Raw genomic sequence first — 24,697 nt, forward strand, 5'->3', positions numbered from 1 at the left:
TGGAACATGCAGTGGCAATGTAGGATACGTTTCTGAAAAGCATAGGGTGTGTTGCGCATTGTATGGGTTTCTAACATTACATTCACTAGTAGGAGTGAGAAAAACATCACGGGGTGGTGTGAATCGGAGGGTCTGAATTAGGATACGAATTGAGTGGCAACGTAGGATGGAGAAAAGCCCCAGGAGGTGGTCAGCATGGGGAGGTCAGGAAACATGCAATGGCAATGTAGGATAGGTTTCTGAAAAACATCGCAGGGTGGTGCACATTGTATGGGTTTCTAACATTACATTCACTGGTAGGAGTGAGATAAACATAACGGGGTGGTGTGAATTGGAGCGTATGAATTAGTATAGGCTTTCTGTTGCAATGTAGCCTGGAGAAAAGCACCAGCATCAGTCAGCATGGGAGGTCAGGAAACATGCGGTGGCCATGTAGGATAGGTTTCCGAAAAACATCGCGGGGTGGTTTGCATTGTAAGGGTTTCTAACAGGCCATTCACTAGTAGGTGTTAGAAAGACATCACGGGGTGGTGTGAACCAGAGGGTCCGAATAAGGATACTCATGGAGTGGCATCTAGAATGGAAAAAAGCACCACGGGGTGGTCAGCATGGTGAGGTCAGGAAACATGCAGTGGCCATGTAGGACAGGTTTCTGAAAAACATCGCGGGGTTGTGCACATTATATCGGTGTGTAACATTACATTCACTAGTAAGGGTGAGAAAAACGTCACGGGGTGGTGTGAATTGGAGGGTCTGAATTAGTATAGGCATTCAGTGGCAATGTAGGTTCGAGAAAAGCACCATGGGGTGGTCAGCATGGTGAGGTCAGCAAACATGCTGTGGCAATATAGGATAGGTTCCTGAAAAACATCCCGGAGTGGTGCGCATTGTATGGGTTTCTACCATTACATTCACTAGTAAGAGTGAGAAAAGCATCACGGTGTTGTTTCAATCGCAGTGTCTGAATTACGATAGGCAGTGAGTGACAATGTAGGACGGAGAAAAGCACCATGGGGTGGTCAGCATGGGGAGGTCAGGGAACATGCAGTGGCAATGTGGGATAGGTTTCTGAAAAACATCGCGGGGTGGCGTGCATTGTAAGGATGTCTAACAGGCTATTCACTGGTAGGAGTGAGAAAAACATCAGGGGTCGTTCGCATTGTAAGGGTTTCTAACGTTTCATTCACTAGTAGGATGGAGAAAAGCACCACGAGGTGGACAGCATGGGGAGGTCAGGAAACATGCAGTGGCAATGTAGGATAGGTTTCTGAAAAACATCGCGGGGTGGTTCGCATTGTATGGGTTTCTAACATTACATTCACTGGTAGGAGTTAGAAAAACATCACAGGGTGGTGTGAATTGGAGGGTCTGAATTAGGATAGGCTTTCTGTTGCAATGTAGCCTGGAGAAAAGCACCACGCGTCGGTCAGGATGGGGAGGTCAGGAAACATGTGGTGGCAATGTAGGATAGGTTTCCAAAAAACATCGCGGGTTCGTGTGCATTGTAAGAATTTCTAACAGGCCATTCTCTAGTAGCAGTGAGAAAAACATCAAGGTGTGGTGTGAATCAGAGTGTCTGAATTAGGATACTCAGTGAGTGGCAATCTAGGATTGAGAAAAGCACCACGGGCTGGTCAGCATGGGGAGGTCAGGAAACATGCAGTGGCAATATAGGATAGGTTTCTGAAAAACAGCGCGGGGTGGTGCGCATTGTATGGGTTTCTAACATTACATTCACTAGCAGGAGTGAGAAAAACATCACGGGGTGGTGTGATTCAGAGGGTATGAATTAGGATGTGCCGTGAGTGGCATTATAGGATGGAGAAAGGCACCACGGGGTGGACAGCATGGGGAAGTCAGGAAATATGCAGTGGCAATGTAGGATAGGTTTCTGAAAAATATCACAGTGTGGTGCACATTGTATGGGTGTATAATATTTCATTCACTTGTAGTAGTGAGAAAAACATGACGGGGTGCTGTGAATCGGAGGGTCTGAATTAGGATAGGCAGTGAGTGGTAATGTAGGATGGAGCAAAGCAACCGGGGGTGGTCAGCATTGGAGGTATGGAACATGCAGTGGCAATGTAGGATAGGTTTCTGCAAAACATCGGGGGTGGTGCGCATTGTTGGGTTTCTAACATTACATTCACTAGTAGGAGTGAGAAAAACATCACGGGGTGGTGTGAGTCGGAAGGTCTGAATTAGGATAGGCATTGAGTGGCATTGTAGGATGGAGAAAAGCACCAGGGGGTAGTCAGCATGGGGAGGTCAGGAAACATGCAATGACAATGTAGGGTAGGTTTCTGAAAAACATCGCAGGGTGGTGCGCATTGTATGGGTTTCTAACATTACATTCACTGGTAGGAGTGAGATAAACAAAACGGGGTGGTGTGAATCGGAGCGTCTCAATTAGGATAAGCTCTCTGTTGCAATGTAGCCTGGAGAAAAGCAAGAGCATCGGTCAGCATGGGAGATCAGTAAACATGCAGTGGCCATGTAGGATAGTTTTCTGAAAAACATCGCGGGGTTGTGCGCATTGCAAGCGTTTCTAACAGGCCATTCACTAGTAGGACTTAGAAAGACATCACGGGGTGGTGTGAACCAGAGGGTCCGAATTAGGATAGTCATGGAGTGGCATCTAGGATGGAGAAAAGCACCACGGGGTGGTCAGCATGGGGAGGTCAGGAAACATACAGTGGCCATGTAGGACAAGTTTCTGAAAAACATCGCGGGGTTGTGCGCATTATATCGGTGTGTAACATTAATTTCACTAGTAAGGGTGATCAAAACGTCACGGGGTGGTGTGAATCGGAGGGTCTGAATTAGTATAGGCATTCAGTGGCAATGTAGGATGGAGAAAAGCACCACGGGGTGGACAGCATGGGGAGGTCAGGAAACATGCAGGGGCAATGTAAGATAGGTTTCTGAAAAACATCGCGGGCAGGTTCGCATTGTATGGGTTTCTAACATTACATTCACTGGAAGGAGTGAGAAAACCATCACGGGGTGGTGTGAATCGGAGGGTCAGAATTAGCATAGGCTTTCTGTTGCAATGTAGCCTGGAGAAAAGCACCATGCGTCGGTCAGCATGGGGATGTCAGCAAACATGTGGTGGCAATGTAGGATAGGTTTCCAAAAAACATCGCGGGTTCGTGTGCATTGTAAGGATTTCTAACAGGCAATTCACTAGTAGCAGTGAGAAAAACATCAAGGTGTGGTGTGAATCAGAGTGTCTGAATTAGGATACTCAGTGAGTGGCAATCTTGGATGGAGAAAAGCCCCACGGGCTGGTCAGCATGGGGAGGTCAGGAAACATGCACTGGCAATATAGGATAGGTTTCTGAAAAACATCGTGGGGTGGTGCGCATTGTATGGATTTCTAACATTACATTCACTATAGAAGTGAGAAAAACATCACGGGGTGGTGTGAATCGGAGGGTATGAATTAGGATATGCACTGAGTGGCATTGTAGGATGGAGAAAGGCACCACGGGATACACAGCATGGGGACGTCAGGAAATATGCAGTGGCAATGTAGGATAGGTTTCTGAAAAACATCGCAGGGTTGTTCGCATTGTAAGGGTTTCTAACGGGCCATTCACTGGTAGGAGTGAGAAAAACATCACGGGGTGGTGTGAATCACAGCGTCTGAATTAGGATAGGCATTGAGTGGCAATGTAGGATTTGGAAAAGCACCAGGGAGTGGTCAGCATGGGGAGGTCAGCAAACATTCAGTGGCAATGTAGGATAGGTTTCTGAAAAACATCGCTGAGTGGTGTGCCTTGTATGGGTTTCTAACATTACATTCACTGGAAGGAGTGAGTAAAACATCACGGGGTGTAGTGAATGGGAGGGTCTGAATTAGGATAGGCAGTGAGTAGCAATGTAGCATGGAGAAAAGCACCACGGGTTGGTCAGCATGGGGAGGTCAGGAAACAAGCAGTGGCAATGTAGGATAGGTTTCTGAAAAGCATCGCGGTGTGGTGCGCATTGTATGGGTTTCTAACATTACATTCACTGGAAGAAGTGAGAAAAACATCACGGGGTGGTGTGAATGGGAGGGTCTGAATTACGATAGCGTGTGAGTGGCAATGTAGGATGGAGAAAAGCACGATGGGGTGGTCAGCATTGGGAGGTCTGGAACATGAGATGGCAATGTAAGATAGGTTTGTGAAAAACATCGGGGGTGGTGCGCATTGTATGGGTTTCTAACATTACATTCACTAGTAGGAGTGAGAAAAACATCACGGGGTGATGTTAGTCAGAGGGTCTGAAATAGGATAGGCATTGAGTGGCAATGTAGGATGGAGAAAAACACCAGGGTGTAGTCAGCATGGGGAGGTCAGGAAACATGCAATGCCAATGTAGGATAGGTTTCTGAAAAACATCGCAGGGTGGTGCACATTGTATGGGTTTCTAACATTACATTCACTGGTAGGAGTGAGATAAACATAACGGGGTGGTGTGAATCGGAGCGTCTGAATTAGTATAGGCTCTCTGTTGCAATGTAGCCTGGAGAAAAGCACCAGCATCGGTCAGCATGGGAGATCAGGAAACATGCGGTAGCCATGTACGATAGGTTTCCGAAAAACATTGCGGGGTTGTGCGCATTGTAATGGTTTCTAACAGGCCATTCACTAGTAGGACTTAGAAAGACATCACGGGTTGGTGTGAACCAGAGGGTCCGAATTAGGATAGTCATGGAGTGGCATCTAGGATGGAGAAAAGCACCACGGGGTGGTCAGCATGGGAGGTCAGGGAACATGCAGTGGCAATGTAGGACAGGTTTCTGAAAAACATCGCGCGGTTGTGCGCATTATATTGGTGTGTAACATTACATTCACTAGTAAGGGTGATCAAAACGTCACGGGGTGGTGTGAATCAGAGGGTCTGAATTAGTATAGGCATTCAGTGGCAATGTAGGATGGATAAAAGCACCACGGGGTGGTCAGCACGGGGAGGTCAGGAAACATGCTGTGGCAATATAGGATACGTTCCTGAAAAACATCCCGGAGTGGTGCGCATTGTATGGATTTCTACCATTACATTCACTAGTAAGAGTGAGAAAAACATCACGGTGTGGTTTCAATCGCAGTGTCTGAATTAGGATAGGCAGTGAGTGACAATGTAGGATGGAGAAAAGCACCACGGGGTGGACAGCATGGGGAGGTCAGGAAACATGCAGTGGCAATGTAGGATAGGTTTCTGTAAAACATCGCGGGCTGGTTCGCATTGTATGGGTTTCTAACATTACATTCACTGGTAGGAGTGAGAAAAACATCACGGGGTGGTGTGAATCAGAGTGTCTGAATTAGCATAGGCTTTCTGTTGCAATGTAGCCTGGAGAAAAGCAGCATGTGTCGGTCAGCATGGGGAGGTCAGGAAACATGTGGTGGCAATGTAGGATAGGTTTCCAAAAAACATCGCGGGTTCCTGTGCATTGTAAGGATTTCTAACAGGCAATTCACAAGTAGCAGTGAGAAAAACATCAAGGTGTGGTGTGAATCAGAGTGTCTGAATTAGGATACTCAGTGAGTGGCAATCTTGGATGGAGAAAAGCACCACGGGCTGGTCAGCATGTGGAGGTCAGGAAACATGCAGTGGCAATATAGGATAGGTTTCTGAAAAAAATCGCGGGGTGGTGTGCATTGTATGGGTTTCTAACATTACATTCACTGTAGAAGTGAGAAAAACATCACGGGGTGGTGTGAATCGGAGGGTATGAATTAGGATATGCAGTGAGTGGCATTGTAGGATGGAGAAAGGCACCACGGGGTAGACAGCATGGGGACGTCAGGAAATATGCAGTGGCAATGTAGGATAGGTTTCTGAAAAATATGGCAGGGTTGTTCGCATTGTAAGGGTTTCTAACGGGCCATTCACTGGTAGGAGTGAGAAAAACATCACGGGGTGGTGTGAATCACAGCGTCTGAATTAGGATAGGCATTGAGTGGCAATGTAGGATTTGGAAAAGCACCAGGGAGTGGTCAGCATGGGGAGGTCAGCAAACATGCAGTGGCAATGTAGGATAGGTTTCTGAAAAACATCGCTGAGTGGTGTGCCTTGTATGGGTTTCTAACATTACATTCACTGGAAGGAGTGAGTAAAACATCACGGGGTGTAGTGAATGGGAGGGTCTGAATTAGGATAGGCAGTGAGTAGCAATGTAGCATGGAGAAAAGCACCACGGGTTGGTCAGCATGGGGAGGTCAGGAAACAAGCAGTGGCAATGTTGGATAGGTTTCTGAAAAACATCGCGGTGTAGTGCGCATTGTATGGGTTTCTAACATTACATTCACTGGAAGAAGTGAGAAAAACATCACGGGGTGGTGTGAATGGGAGGGTCTGAATTAGGATAGCGTGTGAGTGGCAATGTAGGATGGAGAAAAGCACCATGGGGTGGTCAGCATTGGGAGGTCTGGAACATGAGATGGCAATGTAAGATAGGTTTCTGAAAAACATCGGGGGTGGTGCGCATTGTATGGGTTTCTAACATTACATTCACTAGTAGGAGTGAGAAAAACATCACGGGGTGATGTTAGTCAGAGGGTCTGAAATAGGATAGGCATTGAGTGGCAATGTAGGATGGAGAAAAGCACCAGGGTGTAGTCAGCATGGGGAGGTCAGGAAACATGCAATGCCAATGTAGGATAGGTTTCTGAAAAACATCGCAGGGTGGTGCACATTGTATGGGTTTCTAACATTACATTCACTGGTAGGAGTGAGATAAACATAACGGGGTGGTGTGAATCGGAGCGTCTGAATTAGTATAGGCTCTCTGTTGCAATGTAGCCTGGAGAAAAGCACCAGCATCGGTCAGCATGGGAGATCAGGAAACATGCGGTAGCCATGTACGATAGGTTTCCGAAAAACATTGCGGGGTTGTGCGCATTGTAATGGTTTCTAACAGGCCATTCACTAGTAGGACTTAGAAAGACATCACGGGTTGGTGTGAACCAGAGGGTCCGAATTAGGATAGTCATGGAGTGGCATCTAGGATGGAGAAAAGCACCACGGGGTGGTCAGCATGGGAGGTCAGGGAACATGCAGTGGCAATGTAGGACAGGTTTCTGAAAAACATCGCGCGGTTGTGCGCATTATATTGGTGTGTAACATTACATTCACTAGTAAGGGTGATCAAAACGTCACGGGGTGGTGTGAATCAGAGGGTCTGAATTAGTATAGGCATTCAGTGGCAATGTAGGATGGATAAAAGCACCACGGGGTGGTCAGCACGGGGAGGTCAGGAAACATGCTGTGGCAATATAGGATACGTTCCTGAAAAACATCCCGGAGTGGTGCGCATTGTATGGATTTCTACCATTACATTCACTAGTAAGAGTGAGAAAAACATCACGGTGTGGTTTCAATCGCAGTGTCTGAATTAGGATAGGCAGTGAGTGACAATGTAGGATGGAGAAAAGCACCACGGGGTGGACAGCATGGGGAGGTCAGGAAACATGCAGTGGCAATGTAGGATAGGTTTCTGAAAAACATCGCGGGCTGGTTCGCATTGTATGGGTGTATAACACTACTTTCACTAGTACGAGTGAGAAAAACATCACGGGGTGGTGTGAATCATAGGGTCTGAATTAGGATAGGCAGTGAGTGGCAATGTAGGATGGAGAAAAACACCACGGGGTGGTCAGCATGGGGAGGTCAGGAAACATGCGGTGGCAATGTAGGATAAGTTTCTGAAAAACATCGTGGGGTGGTGCGCATTGTATGGGTGTGTAACACTACTTTCACTAGTATGAGTGAGAAAAACATCACGGGGTTGTGTGTATCATAGGGTCCGAATTAGGATAGGCAGTGAGTGGCAATATATGATGGAGAAAAGCACCACGGGGTGGTCAGCATGGGGAGGTCAAGAAACATGCTGTGGCAATATAGGATACGTTCCTGAAAAACATCCCGGAGTGGTGCGCATTGTATGGATTTCTACCATTACATTCACTAGTAAGAGTGAGAAAAACGTCACGGTGTGGTTTCAATCGCAGTGTCTGAATTAGGATAGGCAGTGAGTGACAATGTAGGATGGAGAAAAGCAGCACGGGGTGGACAGCATGGGGAGGTCAGGAAACATGCAGTGGCAATGTAGGATAGGTTTCTGTAAAACATCGCGGGCTGGTTCGCATTGTATGGGTTTCTAACATTACATTCACTGGTAGGAGTGAGAAAAACATCACGGGGTGGTGTGAATCGGAGTGTCTGAATTAGCATAGGCTTTCTGTTGCAATGTAGCCTGGAGAAAAGCAGCATGTGTCGGTCAGCATGGGGAGGTCAGGAAACATGTGGTGGCAATGTAGGATAGGTTTCCAAAAAACATCGCGGGTTCGTGTGCATTGTAAGGATTTCTAACAGGCAATTCACTAGTAGCAGTGAGAAAAACATCAAGGTGTGGTGTGAATCAGAGTGTCTGAATTAGGATACTCAGTGAGTGGCAATCTTGGATGGAGAAAAGCACCACGGGCTGGTCAGCATGTGGAGGTCAGGAAACATGCAGTGGCAATATAGGATAGGTTTCTGAAAAAAATCGCGGGGTGGTGTGCATTGTATGGGTTTCTAACATTACATTCACTGTAGAAGTGAGAAAAACATCACGGGGTGGTGTGAATCGGAGGGTATGAATTAGGATATGCAGTGAGTGGCATTGTAGGATGGAGAAAGGCACCACGGGGTAGACAGCATGTGGACGTCAGGAAATATGCAGTGGCAATGTAGGATAGGTTTCTGAAAAATATGGCAGGGTTGTTCGCATTGTAAGGGTTTCTAACGGGCCATTCACTGGTAGGAGTGAGAAAAACATCACGGGGTGGTGTGAATCACAGCGTCTGAATTAGGATAGGCATTGAGTGGCAATGTAGGATTTGGAAAAGCACCAGGGTGTGGTCAGCATGAGGAGGTCAGCAAACATGCAGTGGCAATGTAGGATAGGTTTCTGAAAAACATCGCTGAGTGGTGTGCCTTGTATGGGTTTCTAACATTACATTCACTGGAAGGAGTGAGTAAAACATCACGGGGTGTAGTGAATGGGAGGGTCCTAATTAGGATAGGCAGAGAGTAGCAATGTAGCATGGAGAAAAGCACCACGGGTTGGTTAGCATATGGAAGTCAGGAAACATGCAGTGGCAATGTAGGATACGTTTCTGAAATACATCGCGAGGTGGTACGCATTGTAAGGGTTTCTAAGAGGCCATTCACTAGTAGGAGTGGGAAAAGCATCACGGGGTGGTGTTAATAAGAGTGTCTGAAATAGGATAGGCAGTGAGGGCAATCTAGGATGGACAAATGCACCAAGCGGTGGTCAGCATGGGGAGGTCAGGAAACATGCAGTGGCAATGTAAGATAGGATTCTGAAAAACATCGCAGGGTGTTTCGCATTGTAAGTGTTTGTAACAGGCCATTCACTGGTAGGAGTGAGAAAAATATCACGAGTTGTTGTGAATGGGAGGTTCTGAATTAGGATAGCGTGTGAGTGGCAATGTAGGATGGAGAAAAGCACCATGGGGTGGTCAGCATTGGGAGGTCAGTAAACATGCAGTGGCAATGTAGGATAGGTTTCTGAAAAATATCACAGGGTGTTGCATATTGTATGTGTGTGTAACATTTCATTCACTTGTAGGAGTGAGAAAAACATCATGTGGTGCTTTCAATCGAAGGGTCTGAATTAGGATAGGCAGTGAGTGGAAATGTAGGATGGAGCAAAGCACCCGTGGGTGGTCAGCATGGAAGGTCTGGAACATGAGGTGACAATGTAGGATAGGTTTCTGAAAAACATCGGGGGTGGTGCGCATTGTATGGGTTTCTAACATTACATTCACTAGTAGGAGTGAGAAAACCATCACGGGGTGGTGTGAATCGGAGGGTCTGAATTAGGATAGGCATTGAGTGGTAAGGCAGGATTGGGACAACCACCAGGGCGTGGTCACCATGGGGAGGTCAGGAAACATGCAGTGGCAATATAGGACAGGTTTCTGAAAAACATCGCGGGGTGGTGTGCCTTGTATGGGTTTCTAACATTTCATTCACTAGTAGGAGTGAGAAAAACATCACGTGGTGGTGTGAATCGGAGGGTCTGAATTCGGATAGGCAGTGAGTGGCAATGTAGGTTGGAGAAAAGCACCACGGGGTGGACAGCATGGGGACGTCAGGAAACATGCAGTGGCAATGTAGGATAGGTTTCTGAAAAACTTCGCGGGGTGGTTCGCATTGTAAGGGTTTCTAACAGGCCATTCACTGGTAGGAGTGAGAAAATCATGACGGGGTGGTGTGAATCATAGGGTCTGAATTAGGATATGCATTGAGTGGCAATGTAGCATGGAGGAAAGCACCTGGGAGTGGTCAGCATGGGGAGGTCAGAAAATATGCAGCGGCAATGTTGAATAGGTTTCTGAAAAACATCTTGTGTGGTGCGCATTGTATGGGTTTCTAACAATACATTCACTGGAAGGAGTGAGAAAATCATGATGGGGTGGTGTGAGTCGGAGGGTATGAATTAGGATATGCATTAAAATTCAATGTAGCATGGAGAAAAGCACCAGGGGCTGGTCAGCATGGGGAGGTCAGGAAACATGCAGGGGCAATGTGGTATAGGTTTTTGAAAAACATCGCATGTTTGTGCACATTGTAAGGTTTTCTAACAGGGCATTCACTAGTAGGTGTGAGAAAAACATCATGGGGTGGTGTGAATGGGAGGGTCTGAATTAGGATAGGCAGTGTGTGGAAATGTACAATGGAGAAAAGCACAAAGGGGTGGTCAGCATGGGGAGGTCAGGAAACGCAGTGGCAATGTAGGATAGTTTTCTGAAAAACATCACAGGGTGGTGAACATTGTATGGGTGTGTAACATTTCATTCACTTGTACGAGTGAAAAAAACATCACGGGGTGGTGTGAATCACAGTGTCTGCATTAGTATAGGCAGTTAGTGGCAATGTAGGATGGAGAAAAGGCCCAGGGGGTAGTCAGCATAGGGAGGTCAGGAAACATGCAGTGGCATTGTTGGATAGGTTTCTGAAAAACATCGCTGGGTGGTGCGCATTGTAAGGGTTTCTAACAGGACACTCACTGGTAGGAGTGAAAAAAACATCTTGTGTGGTGTAAATCACAATGTCTGAATTAGGATAGGCTTTAGTGGCAATGTAGGATGGAAAAAAGCCCCAGGGTGTAGTCAGCATAGGGAGGTCAGGAAACATGCACGGGCGTTGTTGGATAGATTTCTGAAAAATATCGCGGGGTGGTGCGCAATGTAAGGGTTTCTAAGAGGCCACTCACTAGTAGGAGTGGGAAAAAACATCTCGGGGTGCTGTGAATCAGAGGGTCTGAAATAGCATAGGCAGTGAGTGGCAATCTAGGATGGAGCAATGCACCACGGGGTGGTCAACATGGGCAGGTCAGGAAACATGCAGTGGCAATGTAGGACAGGTTTCTGAAAAAGATCGCGGGGTGATGCGCATTGTATGGGTTTCTAACATGACAGTCACTGGTAGGAGTGAGAAAAACATAACGGACTGGTGTGAATCTGAGTGTCTGAATTAGGATAGGCTTTGTGTTGCAATGTAACATGGAGAAATGCACCACGGGGTGGTCAGCATGGGGAGGTCAGGAAACATGCAGTGGCAATGTAGGACAGGTTTCTGAAAAACATCGCGGGGTGGTGCGCATTGTAAGGCTGTGTAACATTACATTCACTTGTAGGAGTGAGAAAAACATCACGGGGTAGTGTGAATCATAGGGTGTGAATTATGATAGGCAGTGAGTGGCAATGTAGGATGGAGAAAAGCACCACGGGGTGGTCAGCATGGGGAGGTCAGGAAACATGCAGTGGCATTGTAGGATAGGTTTCTGAAAAACATCGCGGGGTGGTGCGCATTGTAAGGCTGTGTAACATTACATTCTCTAGTAGGAGTGAGAAAAACACCACGGGGTGGTGTGAATCATAGGGTCTGAATTAGGATAGGCAGTGAGTGGCAATGTAGGATGTAGAAAAGCACCACGGGGTGGTCAGCATGGGGAGGTCAGGAAACATGCATTGGCAATGTACGATAGGTTTCTGAAAAACATCGCGGGGTGGTGCGCATTGTAAGGCTGTGTAACATTACATTCACTTGTAGGAGTGAGAAAAACATCACGGGGTAGTGTGAATCATAGGGTCTGAATTACGATAGGCAGTGAGTGGCAATGTAGGATGGAGAAAAGCACCACGGGGTGGTCAGCATGGGGAGGTCAGGAAACATGCAGTGGCATTGTAGGATAGGTTTCTGAAAAACATCGCGGGGTGGTGCACATTGTATGGCTGTGTAACATTACATTCACTAGTAGGAGTGAGAAAAACATCACGGGGTGGTGTGAATCATAGGGTCTGAATTAGGATAGGCAGTGAGAGGCAATGTAGGATGGAGAAAAGCACCACGGGGTGGTCAGCATGGGGAGGTCAGGAAACATGCAGTGGCAATGTAGGATAGGTTTCTGAAAAACATTGCGGGGTGGTGCGCATTGTATGGGTGTGTAACATTACATTCACTAGTAGGAGTGAGAAAAACATCACGGGGTGCTGTGAATCATAGGGTCTGAATTACGATAGACAGTGAGTGGCAATGTAGGATGGAGAAAAGCACCACGGGTTGGTCAGCATTGTGAGCTCAGGAAACATGCAGTGGGAACGTAGGATAGGTTTCTGAAAAACATCGCGGGGTGGTGCGCATTGTATGGCTGTGTAACGTTACATTCTCTAGTAGGAGTGAGAAAAACACCACGGGGTGGTGTGAATCATAGGGTCTGAATTAGGATAGGCAGTGAGTGGCAATGTAGGATGGAGAAAAGCACCACGGGGTGGTCACCATCGGGAGGTCAGGAACATGAGATGGCAATGTAAGATAGGTTTCTGAAAAACATCGGGGGTGGTGCGCATTGTATGGGTTTCTAACATTACATTCACTAGTAGGAGTGAGAAAAACATCACGGGGTGATGTGAGTCAGAGGGTCTGAAATAGGACAGGCATTGAGTGGCAATGTAGGATGGAGAAAAGCACCAGGGTGTAGTCAGCATGGGGAGGTCAGGAAACATGCAATGCCAATGTAGGATAGGTTTCTGAAAAACATCGCAGGGTGGTGCACATTGTATGGGTTTCTAACATTACATTCACTGGTAGGAGTGAGATAAACATAACGGGGTGGTGTGAATCGGAGCGTCTGAATTAGTATAGGCTCTCTGTTGCAATGTAGCCTGGAGAAAAGCACCAGCATCGGTCAGCATGGGAGATCAGGAAACATGCGGTAGCCATGTACGATAGGTTTCCGAAAAACATTGCGGGGTTGTGCGCATTGTAATGGTTTCTAACAGGCCATTCACTAGTAGGACTTAGAAAGACATCACGGGTTGGTGTGAACCAGAGGGTCCGAATTAGGATAGTCATGGAGTGGCATCTAGGATGGAGAAAAGCACCACGGGGTGGTCAGCATGGGAGGTCAGGGAACATGCAGTGGCAATGTAGGACAGGTTTCTGAAAAACATCGCGCGGTTGTGCGCATTATATTGGTGTGTAACATTACATTCACTAGTAAGGGTGATCAAAACGTCACGGGGTGGTGTGAATCAGAGGGTCTGAATTAGTATAGGCATTCAGTGGCAATGTAGGATGGATAAAAGCACCACGGGGTGGTCAGCACGGGGAGGTCAGGAAACATGCTGTGGCAATATAGGATACGTTCCTGAAAAACATCCCGGAGTGGTGCGCATTGTATGGGTTTCTACCATTACATTCAATAGTAAGAGTGAGAAAAACATCACGGTGTGGTTTCAATCGCAGTGTCTGAATTAGGATAGGCAGTGAGTGACAATGTAGGATGGAGAAAAGCACCACGGGGTGGACAGAATGGGGAGGTTAGGAAACATGCAGTGGCAATGTAGGATAGGTTTCTGTAAAACATCGCGGGCTGGTTCGCATTGTATGGGTTTCTAACATTACATTCACTGGTAGGAGTGAGAAAAACATCACGGGGTGGTGTGAATCGGAGTGTCTGAATTAGCATAGGCTTTCTGTTGCAATGTAGCCTGGAGAAAAGCAGCATGTGTCGGTCAGCATGGGGAGGTCAGGAAACATGTGGTGGCAATGTAGGATAGGTTTCCAAAAAACATCGCGGGTTCGTGTGCATTGTAAGGATTTCTAACAGGCAATTCACTAGTAGCAGTGAGAAAAACATCAAGGTGTGGTGTGAATCAGAGTGTCTGAATTAGGATACTCAGTGAGTGGCAATCTTGGATGGAGAAAAGCACCACGGGCTGGTCAGCATGTGGAGGTCAGGAAACATGCAGTGGCAATATAGGATAGGTTTCTGAAAAAAATCGCGGGGTGGTGTGCATTGTATGGGTTTCTAACATTACATTCACTGTAGAAGTGAGAAAAACATCACGGGGTGGTGTGAATCGGAGGGTATGAATTAGGATATGCAGTGAGTGGCATTGTAGGATGGAGAAAGGCACCACGGGGTAGACAGCATGGGGACGTCAGGAAATATGCAGTGGCAATGTAGGATAGGTTTCTGAAAAATATGGCGGGGTTGTTCGCATTGTAAGGGTTTCTAACGGGCCATTCACTGGTAGGAGTGAGAAAAACATCACGGGGTGGTGTGAATCACAGCGTCTGAATTAGGATAGGCATTGAGTGGCAATGTAGGATTTGGAAAAGGACCAGGGAGTGGGGAGCATGGGGAGGTCAGCAAACATGCAGTGGCAATGTAGGATAGGTTTCTGAAAAACATCGCTGAGTGGTGTGCCTTGTATGGGTTTCTAACATTACATTCACTGGAAGGAGTGAGTAAAACATCACGGGGTGTAGTGAATGGGTGGGTCTGAATTAGGATAGACAGTGAGTAGCAATGTAGCATGGAGAAAAGCACCACGGGGTGGTCAGCATGGGGCGGTCAAGAAACAAGCAGTGGCAATGTTGGATAGGTTTCTGAAAAACATCGCGGTGTGGTGCGCATTGTATGGGTTTCTAACATTACATTCACTGGAAGAAGTGAGAAAAACATCACGGGGTGGTGTGAATTGGAGGGTCTGAATTAGGATAGCGTGTGAGTGGCAATGTAGGATGGAGAAAAGCACCATGGGGTGGTCAGCATTGGGAGGTCTGGAACATGAGATGGCAATGTAAGATAGGTTTCTGAAAAACATCGGGGGTGGTGCGCATTGTATGGGTTTCTAACATTACATTCACTAGTAGGAGTGAGAAAAACATCATGGGGTGATGTGAGTCAGAGGGTCTGAATTAGGTTAGGCAGTGAGAGGCAATGTAGGTTGGAGAAAACACCACGGTGTGGACAGCATGGCGAGGTCAGGAAACATGCAGTGGCAATGTAGGATAGGTTTCTGAAAAACATCACGGGGTGGTTCGCATTGAATTGGTTTCTAACATTACATTCACGGGTAGGAGTGAGAAAAACATCACAGGGTGGTGTGAATAGGAGGGTCTGAATTAGGATAGGCTTTCTGTTGCAATGTAGCATGGAGAAAAGCACCATGCGTCGGTCAGCATGGGGAGGTCAGGAAACATGTGCTGGCAAAGTAGGGTAGGTTTCCAAAAAACATCGCGAGTTCGTGTGCATTGTAAGGATTTCTAACAGGCCATTCACTAGTAGCAGTGAGAAAAACATCAAGGTGTGGTGTGAATCAGAGTGTCTGAATTAGGATACTCAGCAATCTAGGATGGAGAAAAGCACCACGGGCTGGTCAGCATGGGGAGGTCAGGAAACATGCAGTGGCAATATAGGATAGGTTTCTGAAAAACGTCACGGGGTGGTGCGCATTGTATGGGTTTCTAACATTACATTCACTATAGAAGTGAGAAAAACATCACGGGGTGGTGTGAATCGGAGGGTATGAATTAGGATATGCAGTGAGTGGCATTGTAGGTTGGAGAAAGGCACCACGGGGTAGACAGCATGGGAACGTCAGGAAATATGAAGTGGCAATGTAGGATAGGTTTCTGAAAAACATCGCCGGGTTGTTCGCATTTTAATAGTTTCTAACAGGCCATTCACTGGTAGGAGTGAGAAAAACATCACGGGGTGCTGTGAATCACAGTGTCTGAATTAGGATAGGCATTGAGTGGCAATGTAGGATTGGGAAAAGCACCAGGGAGTGGTCAGCATGGGGAGGTCAGCATGGGGAGGTCAGGAAACATGCAGTGGCTATGTAGGATACGTTTCTGAAATACATCGCGGGGTGGTGCACATTGTAAGGCTTCCTAAGAGGCCATTCACTAGTAGGAGTGGGAAAAACATCACGGGGTGGTGTTAATCAGAGGGTCTGAAATAGGATAGGCAGAGAGGGCAATCTAGGATGGAAAGAAGCACCAAGGGGTGGTCAGCATGGGGCGGTCAGGAAACAAGCAGTAGCAATATAGGATAGGTTTCTGAAAAACATCGCAGGGTGGTTCGCATTGTAAGGGTTTGTAACAGGCCATTCACTGGTAGGAGTGAGAAAAGTATCACGTGGTGGTGTGAATCATAGGGTTTGAATTAGGATAGGCAGTTAGTGGCAATGTAGGAATGAGAAAAGCACCAGGGGGTAGTCAGAATGGTAAGGTCAGCAAACATGCAGTGGTAATGTAGGATAAGTTTCTGAAAAACATCGCTGAGTGGTGCGCCTTGTATGGGTTTCTAACATTACATTCACTGGAAAAAGTGAGAAAAACTTCACGGGGTGGTATGAATGGGAGGGTCTCAACTAGGATAGCGTGTGAGTGGGAATGTAGGATGGAGAAAAGCACCATGGGGTGGTCAGCATTGGAGGTCTGGAACATGCAGTGGCAATGTAGGATAGGTTTCTGAAAAACATCGGGGGTGGTGCGCATTGTATGGGTTTCTAACATTACATTCACTAGTAGGTGTGAGAAAAACATCACGGGGTGGTGTTAGTTGGAAGGTCTGAATTAGGATAGGCATTGAGTGGCAATGTAGGATGGAGAAAAGCACCAGGGGGTAGTCAGCTTGGGGAGGTCAGGAAACATGCAGTGGCAATGTAGGATAGGTTTCTGAAAAACATCGCAGGGTGGTGCTCATTGTATGGGTTTCTAACATTACATTCACTGGTAGGAGTGAGATAAACATAACGGGGTGGTGTGAATCGGAGCGTCTGAATTAGGATAGGCTCTCTGTTGCAATGTAGCCTGGAGAAAAGTACCAGCATCGGTCAGCATGGGAGGTCAGGAAACATGCGGTGGCCATGTAGGATAGGTTTCCGAAAAACATCGCGGGGTTGTGCGCATTGTAAGGGTTTCTAACAGGCCATTTACTGGTACGACTTAGAAAGACATCACGGGGTGGTGTGAACCAGAGGGTCCGAATTAGGATAGTCATGGAGTGGCATCTAGGATGGAGAAAAGCACCACGGTGTGTTCAGCATGGGAGGTCAGGAAACATGCAGTGGCAATGTAGGACAGGTTTCTGAAAAACATCACGGGGTTGTGTGCATTATATCGGTGTGTAACATTACATTCACTAGTAAGGGTGAACAACACGTCACGGGGTGGTGTGAATCGGAAGGTCTGAATTAGTATAGGCATTCAGTGGCAATGTAGGATGGAGAAAAGCACCATGGGGTGGTCAGCATGGTGAGGTCAGGAAACATGCTGTGGCAATATAGGATAGGTTCCTGAAAAACATCCCGGAGTGGTGCGCATTGTATGGGTTTCTACCATTACATTCACTAGTAAGAGTGAGAAAAACATCACGGTGTTGTTTCAATCGCAGTGTCTGAATTAGGATAGGCAGTGAGTTACAATGTAGGACGGAGAAAAGCACCATGGGGTGGTCAGCATGGGGAGGTCAGGGAACATGCAGAGGCAATGTAGGATAGGTTTCTAAAAAACATCGCCGGGTGGTGCGCATTGTATGGGTGTGTAACACTACTTTCACTAGTACGAGTGAGAAAAACATCACGGGGTGCTGTGTATCATAGGGTCTGAATTAGGATAGGCAGTGAGTGGCAATATATGATGGAGAAAAGCACCACGGGGTGGTCAGCATGGGGAGGTCAAGAAACATGCAGTGGAAATGTAGGATAAGTTTCTGAAAAACTTCGTGGGGTGGTGCGCATTGTATGGGTGTATAACACTACTTTCACTAGTACGAGTGAGAAAAACATCACGGGGTGGTGTGTATCATAGGGTCTGAATTAGGATAGGCAGTGAGTGGCAATGTAGGATGGAGAAAAGCACCATGGGGTGGTCAGAATGGGGCGGTCAGGAAACATGCAGTGGCAAAGTAGGATAGGTTTCTGAAAAACATCACCGGTTGGTGCGCATTGTATGGGTGTGTAACTTTACATTCACTAGTAGGAGTGAGAAAAACATCACGGGGTGGTGTGAATCATAGGGTCTGAATTAGGATAGGCAGTGAGTGGCAATGTAGGATGGAGAAAAACACCACGGGGTGGTCAGCATGGGGAGGTCAGGAAACATGCGGTGGCAATGTAGGATAAGTTTCTGAAAAACATTGTGGGGTGGTCCGCATTGTATGGGTGTGTAACACTATTTTCACTAGTATGATTGAGAAAATCATCACGGGGTTGTGTGTATCATAGGGTCCGAATTAGGATAGGCAGTGAGTGGCAATATATGATGGAGAAAAGCACCACGGGGTGGTCAGCATGGGGAGGTCAAGAAATATGCAGTGGCAATGTAGGTTAGGTTTCTGAAAAACATCGAGGGGTGGTGTGCATTGTATGGGTGTGTAACATTACATTCACTAGTAGGAGTGAGAAAAACATCACGGGGTGGTGTGAATCATAGGGTCTGAATTAGGATAGGCAGTGCAGGCAATGTAGGATGGAGAAAAGCACCACGGGGTGGTCAGCATGGGGAGGTCAGGAAACATGCAGTGGCAATGTAGGATAGGTTTCTGAAAAACATCGCCGATTGGTGAGCATTGTATTGGTGTGTAACATTACATTTTCTAGTAGGAGTGAGAAAAACATCACAGGGTGGTGTTAATCATAGGGTCTGAATTAGGATAGGCAGTGAGTGGCAATGTAGGATGGAGTAAAGCACCATGGGGTGGTCAGCATGGGGAGGTCAGGAAACATGCAGTGGCAATGTAGGATAGGTTTCTGAAAAACATCGCGGGGTGGTGCGCATTGTATGGGTGTGTAACATTAAATTCACTACTAGGAGTGAGAAAAACATCACGGGGTGGTGTGAATCATAGGTTCTGAATTAGGATAAGCAGTGAGTGGCAATGTAGGATGGAGAAAAACACCAGGGGGTGGTCAGCATGGGGAAGTCAGGAAACATGCAGTGGCAATGTAGGATAGGTTACTGAAAAACATCGCGGGGTGGTGCACATTGTATGAGTGTGTAACATTACATTCACTAGTAGGAGTGAGAAAAAGATCACGGGGTTGTGTGTATCACAGGGTCTGTGTTAGGATAGGCAGTTAGTAGCAATGTAGGATGGAGAAAAGCACCACGGGGTGGTCAGCATGGGGAGGTCATGAAACATGCAGTGGCAATGTAGGATAGGTTTCTAAAAAACATCGCCGGGTGGTGCGCATTGTATGGGTGTGTAACACTACTTTCACTAGTACGAGTGAGAAAAACATCACGGGGTGGTGTGTATCATAGGGTCCGAATTAGGATAGGCAGTGAGTGGCAATATATGATGGAGAAAAGCACCACGGGGTGGTCAGCATGGGGAGGTCAAGAAACATGCAGTGGAAATGTAGGATAAGTTTCTGAAAAACTTCGTGGGGTGGTGCGCATTGTATGGGTGTATAACACTACTTTCACTAGTACGAGTGAGAAAAACATCACGGGGTGGTGTGAATCATAGGGTCTGAATTAGGATAGGCAGTGAGTGGCAATGTAGGATGGAGAAAAACACCACGGGGTGGTCAGCATGGGGAGGTCAGGAAACATGCGGTGGCAATGTAGGATAAGTTTCTGAAAAACATCGTGGGGTGGTGCGCATTGTATGGGTGTGTAACACTACTTTCACTAGTATGAGTGAGAAAAACATCACGGGGTTGTGTGTATCATAGGGTCCGAATTAGGATAGGCAGTGAGTGGCAATATATGATGGAGAAAAGCACCACGGGGTGGTCAGCTTGGGGAGGTCAAGAAGCATGCTGTGGCAATATAGGATACGTTCCTGAAAAACATCCCGGAGTGGTGCGCATTGTATGGATTTCTACCATTACATTCACTAGTAAGATTGAGAAAAACATCACGGTGTGGTTTCATTCGCAGTGTCTGAATTAGGATAGGCAGTGAGTGACAATGTAGGATGGAGAAAAGCACCACGGGGTGGACAGCATGGGGAGGACAGGAAACATGCAGTGGCAATGTAGGATAGGTTTCTGAAAAACATCGCGGGCTGGTTCGCATTGTATGGGTTTCTAACATTTCATTCACTGGTAGGAGTGAGAAAAACATCACGGGGTGGTGTGAATCAGAGTGTCTGAATTAGCATAGGCTTTCTGTTGCAATGTAGTCTGGAGAAAAGCAGCATGTGTCGGTCAGCATGGGGAGGTCAGGAAACATGTGGTGGCAATGTAGGATAGGTTTCCAAAAAACATCGCGGGTTCGTGTGCATTGTAAGGATTTCTAACAGGCAATTCACTAGTAGCAGTGAGAAAAACATCAATGTGTGGTGTGAATCAGAGTGTCTGAATTAGAATACTCAGTGAGTGGCAATCTTGGATGGAGAAAAGCACCACGGGCTGGTCAGCATGTGGAGGTCAGGAAACATGCAGTGGCAATATAGGATAGGTTTCTGAAAAAAATCGCGGGGTGGTGTGCATTGTATGGGTTTCTAACATTACATTCACTGTAGAAGTGAGAAAAACATCACGGGGTGGTGTGAATCGGAGTGTATGAATTAGGATATGCAGTGAGTGGCATTGTAGGATGGAGAAATGCACCACGGGGTAGACAGCATGGGGACGTCAGGAAATATGCAGTGGCAATGTAGGATAGGTTTCTGAAAAATATGGCAGGGTTGTTCGCATTGTAAGGGTTTCTAACGGGCCATTCACTGGTAGGAGTGAGAAAAACATCACGGGGTGGTGTGAATCACAGCGTCTGAATTAGGATAGGCATTGAGTGGCAATGTAGGATTTGGAAAAGCACCAGGGAGTGGTCAGCATGGAGAGGTCAGCAAACATGCAGTGGCAATGTAGGATAGGTTTCTGAAAAACATCGCTGAGTGGTGTGCCTTGTATGGGTTTCCAACATTACATTCACTGGAAGGAGTGAGTAAAACATCACGGGGTGTAGTGAATGGGAGGGTCTGAATTAGGATAGGCAGTGAGTAGCAATGTAGCATGGAGAAAAGCACTACGGGGTGGTCAGCATGGGGCGGTCAGGAAACAAGCAGTGGCAATGTTGGATAGGTTTCTGAAAAACATCGCGGTGTGGTGCGCATTGTATGGGTTTCTAACATTACATTCACTGGAAGAAGTGAGAAAAACATCACGGGGTGGTGTGAATGGGAGGGTCTGAATTAGGATAGCGTGTGAGTGGCAATGTAGGATGGAGAAAAGCACCATGGGGTGGTCAGCATTGGGAGGTCTGGAACATGAGATGGCAATGTAAGATAGGTTTCTGAAAAACATCGGGGGTGGTGCGCATTGTATGGGTTTCTAACATTACATTCACTAGTAGGAGTGAGAAAAACATCACGGGGTGATGTGAGTCAGAGGGTCTGAATTAGGATAGGCATTGAGTGGCAATGTAGGATGGAGAAAAGCACCAGGGTGTAGTCAGCATGGGGAGGTCAGGAAACATGCAATGCCAATGTAGGATAGGTTTCTGAAAAACATCGCAGGGTGGTGCACATTGTATGGGTTTCTAACATTACATTCACTGGTAGGAGTGAGATAAACATAACGGGGTGGTGTGAATCGGAGCGTCTGAATTAGTATAGGCTCTCTGTTGCAATGTAGCCTGGAGAAAAGCACCAGCATCGGTCAGCATGGGAGATCAGGAAACATGCGGTAGCCATGTACGATGGGTTTCCGAAAAACATTGCGGGGTTGTGCGCATTGTAATGGTTTCTAACAGGCCATTCACTAGTAGGACTTAGAAAGACATCACGGGTTGGTGTGAACCAGAGGGTCCGAATTAGGATAGTCATGGAGTGGCATCTAGGATGGAGAAAAGCACCACGGGGTGGTCAGCATGGGAGGTCAGGGAACATGCAGTGGCAATGTAGGACAGGTTTCTGAAAAACATCGCGCGGTTGTGCGCATTATATAGGTGTGTAACATTACATTCACTAGTAAGGGTGATCAAAACGTCACGGGGTGGTGTGAATCAGAAGGTCTGAAATAGTATACGCATTCAGTGGCAATGTAGGATGGATAAAAGCACCACGGGGTGGTCAGCATGGGGAGGTCAGGAAACATGCTGTGGCAATATAGGATACGTTCCTGAAAAACATCCCGGAGTGGTGCGCATTGTATGGATTTCTACCATTACATTCACTAGTAAGAGTGAGAAAAACATCACGGTGTGGTTTCAATCGCAGTGTCTGAATTAGGATAGGCAGTGAGTGACAATGTAGGATGGAGAAAAGCACCACGGGGTGGACAGCATGGGGAGGTCAGGAAACATGCAGTGGCAATGTAGGATAGGTTTCTGAAAAACATCGCGGGCTGGTTCGCATTGTATGGGTTTCTAACATTACATTCACTGGTAGGAGTGAGAAAAACATCACGGGGTGGTGTGAATCGGAGTGTCTGAATTAGCATAGGCTTTCTGTTGCAATGTAGCCTGGAGAAAAGCAGCATGTGTCGGTCAGCATGGGGAGGTCAGGAAACATGTGGTGGCAATGTAGGATAGGTTTCCAAAAAACATCGCGGGTTCGTGTGCATTGTAAGGATTTCTAACAGGCAATTCACTAGTAGCAGTGAGAAAAACATCAAGGTGTGGTGTGAATCAGATTGTCTGAATTAGGATACTCAGTGAGTGGCAATCTTGGATGGAGAAAAGCACCACGGGCTGGTCAGCATGTGGAGGTCAGGAAACATGCAGTGGCAATATAGGATAGGTTTCTGAAAAAAATCGCGGGGTGGTGCGCATTGTATGGGTTTCTAACATTACATTCACTGTAGAAGTGAGAAAAACATCACGGGGTGGTGTGAATCGGAGGGTATGAATTAGGTTATGCAGTGAGTGGCATTGTAGGATGGAGAAAGGCACCACGGGGTAGACAGCATGGGGACGTCAGGAAATATGCAGTGGCAATGTAGGATAGGTTTCTGAAAAATATGGCAGGGTTGTTCGCATTGTAAGGGTTTCTAAAGGGCCATTCACTGGTAGGAGTGAGAAAAACATCACGGGGTGTTGTGAATCACAGTGCCTGAATTAGGATAGTCATTGAGTGGCAATGCAGGATTGGGAAAAGCACCAGGGAGTGGACAGCATGGGGAGGTCAGGAAACATGCAGTGGCAATGTAGGATACGTTTCTGAAATACATCGCGAGGTGGTACGCATTGTAAGGGTTTCTAAGAGGCCATTCACTAGTAGGAGTGGGAAAAGCATCACGGGGTGGTGTTAATAAGAGTGTCTGAAATAGGATAGGCAGTGAGAGCAATCTAGGATGGACAAATGCACCAAGGGGTGGTCAGCATGGGGAGGTCAGGAAACATGCAGTGGCAATGTAGGATAGGATTCTGAAAAACATCGCAGGGTGGTTCGCATTGTAAGGGTTTGTAACAGGCCATTCACTGGTAGGAGTGAGAAAAATATCACGGGTTGTTGTGAATGGGAGGTTCTGAATTAGGATAGCGTGTGAGTGGCAATGTAGGATGGAGAAAAGCACCATGGGGTGGTCAGCATTGGGAGGTCAGTAAACATGCAGTGGCAATGTAGGATAGGTTTCTGAAAAATATCACAGGGTGTTGCATATTGTATGTGTGTGTAACATTTCATTCACTTGTAGGAGTGAGAAAAACATCATGTGGTGCTTTCAATCGGAGGGTCTGAATTAGGATAGGCAGTGAGTGGAAATGTAGGATGGAGCAAAGCACCCGGGGGTGGTCAGCATGGAAGGTCTGGAACATGAGGTGGCAATGTAGGATAGGTTTCTGAAAAACATCGGGGGTGGTGCGCATTGTATGGGTTTCTTACATTACATTCACTAGTAGGAGTGAGAAAACCATCACGGGGTGGTGTGAATCGGAGGGTCTGAATTAGGATAGGCATTGAGTGGTAAGGCAGGATTGGGACAACCACCAGGGCGTGGTCACCATGGGGAGGTCAGGAAACATGCAGTGGCAATATAGGACAGGTTTCTGAAAAACATCGCGGGGTGGTGTGCCTTGTATGGGTTTCTAACATTTCATTCACTAGTAGGAGTGAGAAAAACATCACGTGGTGGTGTGAATCGGAGGGTCTGAATAGGGATAGGCAGTGAGTGGCAATGTAGGTTGGAGAAAAGCACCACGGGGTGGACAGCAGGGGGACGTCAGGAAACATGCAGTGGCAATGTAGGATAGGTTTCTGAAAAACTTCGCGGGGTGGTTCGCATTGTAAGGGTTTCTAACAGGCCATTCACTGGTAGGAGTGAGAAAATCATGACGGGGTGGTGTGAATCATAGGGTCTGAATTAGGATATGCATTGAGTGGCAATGTAGCATGGAGGAAAGCACCTGGGAGTGGTCAGCATGGGGAGGTCAGAAAATATGCAGC

This window comes from Cavia porcellus, unplaced genomic scaffold, assembly GCF_034190915.1.
Source record: "Cavia porcellus strain 051 isolate PalLab524CR breed Dunkin Hartley unplaced genomic scaffold, mCavPor4.1 scaffold_64, whole genome shotgun sequence".
Taxonomy (NCBI): domain Eukaryota; kingdom Metazoa; phylum Chordata; class Mammalia; order Rodentia; family Caviidae; genus Cavia; species Cavia porcellus.